The 4480-nt window shown below is 46.0% G+C and overlaps 1 protein-coding gene across 2 annotated transcripts in view; it reads right to left on the reverse strand.

Moving 5' to 3' along the window:
* Positions 1–636, reverse strand: part of AHI1 (Abelson helper integration site 1) — an 85682-nt gene extending 85046 nt beyond the window's left edge. For both annotated transcript variants that reach the window (XM_057364419.1, XM_057364418.1), the window contains exon 1: positions 317–636. The gene's annotated coding sequence lies outside the window, so the exon portion shown is untranslated. The remainder of the gene's footprint in view (positions 1–316) is intronic.
* Between the last annotated feature and the right edge of the window lie 3844 nt (positions 637–4480).

The following is a 4480-nucleotide window of genomic DNA, read 5'->3' on the forward strand; positions in this document are numbered from 1 at the left end:
TGCTGCCCTCACTCCCCCCCCTGCTGCCCTCACTCCCGCCCCTGCTCCCGCCGGTGCCGCTCCCCGCCCGCGCGCGCCAAGGGCCGCGGTCCCGGCGCGGCTCGGAGCTTCTGCGGCCGTGCCCAGCCCTGGGCCCAGCCCTGGGCCGAGCCCCCCGCCCCGGGGCGGGAAGGGGAGCCGGGGGAGGGAACAGTGGCAGGAGGCGTTACCCAGCCCTGCCCGCCCCCGTGGCCGCGCACCGAGACAAGCGGCGGCACACGCCCGGTATAGCCCGGCCCGAGGCGCGGCCCCGCTCCCCGCCGAGGGCATCGCTCACCTCGGCCCCATCCGCTCCCGTGGCGCCCGCGACGTGGCCCGGCTGCTGCTGCGGCCTCCCCGGCTCCCCCCCTGCCCTCCGTCAGTGGGCTCTTCCCCGCCCCCGCTCCCCCCTCCGCAGCGCCGCGCGGGTGGTTCCGCCCAAAACAATCGCGGCTTCCAAGGAAACGGCGCGCGCGGCGCAGGCGCGCAGGGAGCGGGGCGGAGGCGGGGCGGGAGCGCGGGTCCCGGTGTCGCCTCACGCCTCCCGGTGTCGCCTCACGCCTCCCGGTGCTGCTTCCCGGCGTCGCCTCACGCCTCCCGGTGCCCTTCCCCGCCTCCCGGTGCCGCCTCCCGCCGCCCGGACGAGGCCCCGCCCGCCACGGCGGCCAAGCGTTGTTGGGGCAGCGCGTTTTGCACGGCGAAGTCTCGGCGCTTGGCTCAGCGGTGCCTCCTTCCGCGTTCCAGGGCTGCGGGTTTTCCGCCCGGGCGTCATGAGCTGCTGAGGAAAACCTGGCTGGAGACGTGAGGGTGGAATTGTTTTCCTCCCGTGCGTGATGAGAGGTGGTTACGAAAACCTTTTTGGAAACGTGAGATTGGAATTTAGAGGGGGGAGGGGGGTGGTGGAAAGACTGTGAAAAGATTAAAAACGGAAGCCCTCCCACGGATACCTTATGGTCTGTTGAAAGAAAAAAGTGTCAAAAGTACATATTATTTCTGAGAGTTCAGAGTGACAAGTTGCTTGCGGAAGAATAAAGTCTCTGGGTAATGTGCTYTGCTGGAGGCAGGAGGGCAAATGACGAATGTTTGGAATGGACACCAGCTTTCTGCAAAGGGCAGCACAAATTGATGTCCTCGAGCTGTGCAGATACTGGAGAAACTTTTATGTCTTGTCTGATTTTGTAGTTGATTTAAGCAGTGTTTGGGGGGRTTTCTTTCCCCTCTAATGGAGTTACCCAATAAACATTACACTGTCATGGAAAAACTGTATGTTCATTTCTTCTTTGTAAAAATTGATTAAAACTGTAGATGTCAAAGGTGTCTCGTGTATTAGAAGATTTGAGAAATTAATGCAAGACTTTGGATGAACATGGTCAGGTTTTGGTTTTTTTTCAGAAGTTTTGTAAAATTAACCTTCAGTTGACAGCAATTTGCACAAAGTGGAGGTGAGGAAACTCTTGTGATCCTGAGCTTGTGACAAAGTTCCCAAGCATTGTGGTCTTCAACTTCTGTCAATGAATTATACTGGCTTCCAAAAGAATGCACTTTCTGAAACTTTGCTTCCCTGTTCATTAAGTGTTAGTAGTGACGCACTCCTATCTCTTTTTGTACTTACTTGTCCTCTGCTTTCTCAAATGCTTACATACACTCAACTGATAGGTAGGGATATTTCTTTTTTCCTGAGTTACCTCAGTGTAACACAAACAGAAAACAGCTCCTCAGCATTTATTGTGCTTCCTTTTATCTTTAATGTATCTTCATTCTTTCATATCTTTGCCCTTGTCAGAACCCCAGACTCCATTACATGGTGGCCTTGAACAATCTGATCTCATGTTCAGATTGTTCTTGCCTTGAACAGGAGATTGGATCAGAGATCCAGGTGTTCCTTACTGTGTTGTATGGCTGTGACATTATTTGTCATGTTGATATTTGATGGATAATTAGATGACAGATCTTGTGCTAGCTTTTACAGTAACCAAGACACTCAAAATGGTCTCAGGGCAAGTCATAAGGTCAACATCCCAGTCAAAAGTCACACTTTCTGAACACTTCAACAGGGTTCAGAAAAGTTCCAAATTCTAGCCCCAACTTATAGCATAGAGAATATGACAAATTTGTATCCCCCTGGGATGTGTATTGGTGTCCACCACACAAAGTCCCAGGATATGTAGAGTTGTAATTCGTAGATCGTAAATGTTGAGGCTGATGCCAGATGGTTTTTCTGAAAGGAAAACTGAAAATAGTTCCTACTTCTTCAAATCTGTCAAAATGTAAGAGCGCAGAAATGCCCAGGGCTTGGCTAAATGCTGAGTCTGGCACAGTGAGTGGCCTATGGCAGCTGGGAGGGTCTGTTATTGTAAACCCAAAACCAGKCATCGTTAATTGTTGACGTAGAAAACAGATTTGATGTTGTCTAATTTGACCTGTCAGCAGCAGTATTGGGCTACAAAGCCTTCTGAATAAGTCTGGCACCGGATACCAGCAGGTTTTCTATTACTAGCACAAGCTTGTGCCAAGTTTTCAGGAACTTGTGTTTCAAAAGAATGTCTTAAAAATTTCTGTGACTATTATATCTTTGAAAAACACAAGGTATTTGTGCAGTCTGAGATCTAAAAGCAAGTCATGGTCAGGCCCATTTTCCATGTCAGAGGAGAATGCATCTGACCTCTTTASYKRMYTKKTTTSWTKGGKTTTTTGRGGGRWWMYKRMMRRWKAMMAMMMYKSWRKTYYTWMYYMWWAWTRWWWAAAMCAARWARKYYKKKKTWAAWYYKRWWMYTWCMWYCYKGRAWWWGTKAAAAATCACTATCCTGGAGTTAAGAATGTTCCATGTAGAAAGCTACTGTAAGCCAAGCTTTGACATGCTGATCTAAAGAAGACTTCTTTCACCTCATGTTACTTCTTATGAGGTCGTTTATCTTACATTCCTTCTGATGCACTTTGCCTAGTGTATAACATGACTTGCTGATATGAAGCATTTCCCGAGGCTGCTGATCACACTTTCATTACAGCTAAAGATAATGCAATATGTATTCCAGTGTCAGGGATCTATTTTTTCCATTTCCTGAYAGTGAATTTTTTTAACAATATTGCAAAAGCGATGGAAGTCAAGAGCAGCACCTAAAGAATAYGGGGGAACCTGTACAGCCCCCAAAAATAACAGATGAGTTTTGTTTGTACTTTGATTCCAGCTTTGGAGCAGGCCAAAGAAAAGAGAGCATACTCCAAACACAGCACATCCCATTCATAAGCAGAGACAAGTGTGTAATTCCTATTCTGCTAGAAGCAGGGAATCAAGACTTTTGAAAACGAATAGTAATTATGGATGCATGGGGTTTTTCAATGGATTCAAAAGCATGTGCTTGCTGTGTTCACCTGATTTTTCAGTTGCATGGGCTTACATTATCTTACATTTGAGATGTGTGGGAAGTAGAAAGGGACATGAACAAAGAAGACATATTGCAGTGTAAGGTAGAAAGTTGTAGATATCAAATGTATTCTGAAAAATCTCGTAGGAATTCCAGGATGATGAAGAATGGTTTAAGGTTCTTGTCAGAACCCGTCAACGAAAGGTAAAATCTGTCACATGCAGGGACAACCTCTAGATGTCACTGGAGTGTACAAAATAGAAACAAGATCTGGATTTATGGATAACTGGAAGAGCTCTAGAGATACAGTGATATTTTGACAGAATTGTTTAGCTGATCAATGGATTATTTTTCTCTTGACAGCAAAATATAATCGGGTTTCTGGTATCTGCTATTCTGAGCAAACAACCCGATTGTTTTATGTAAGTTGAATCTTGAGTAATTTGTGAGGCAACTGAAAGAAGAATTTTAAGTATATGATATTGAAAAAAGAAGTGTCAAAAAATTAAAGTCAATCACAGATTTCTTTAATAATTAGATACTAATTATGCAAGATGGTCTACATCCTGAGATTATTGCATCTTKTRTGCTAAATTCCTAGTGGTTTGAAAGCAAGTCATATGGACTAACAATGCTGGAGAGCTGGCGTGCCCCAAATRTGTGGCTATTGGCAGTAGAAATGTCTGTATGTGCTTATTTGGACATCTGAATATCTGTGGCAGCTTCTCAGAGTTCTGAAAGTCTTTGAACTGAAAAGATTTCCATGTTAGTTCAATCMTTGACTCACCTCCTAGTCCTGAAGTGAGTGCCTGCCCTTAGTTCAAGGGAGGAGGGAGGGATATAAGCAATCCTTTCTCAGAAGAGCTTTTGCATGTGTTTAGGAATGTTCTTTATCCTCACTGACTTTGTTGAACTRTATTTACCTTCTCAAAGTTTTCTCCAGAGTAGGTATAAGACTAATTATGACCACGGATTTTATTTTTCTTGTATATTATCAATTCCTTGTGGGTGGCAGTTCTCCCAAAGCTAAAATTCTGTAATACAGAAAAGTTTTTTCATGGTCTACTACAGTTTTCACTTTGGGCCAAAAGCAAAAAACA

This window comes from Malurus melanocephalus, unplaced genomic scaffold (assembly GCF_030028575.1).
Source record: "Malurus melanocephalus ecotype Western Australia unplaced genomic scaffold, MMel_1.1 scaffold_38, whole genome shotgun sequence".
NCBI lineage: Eukaryota > Metazoa > Chordata > Aves > Passeriformes > Maluridae > Malurus > Malurus melanocephalus.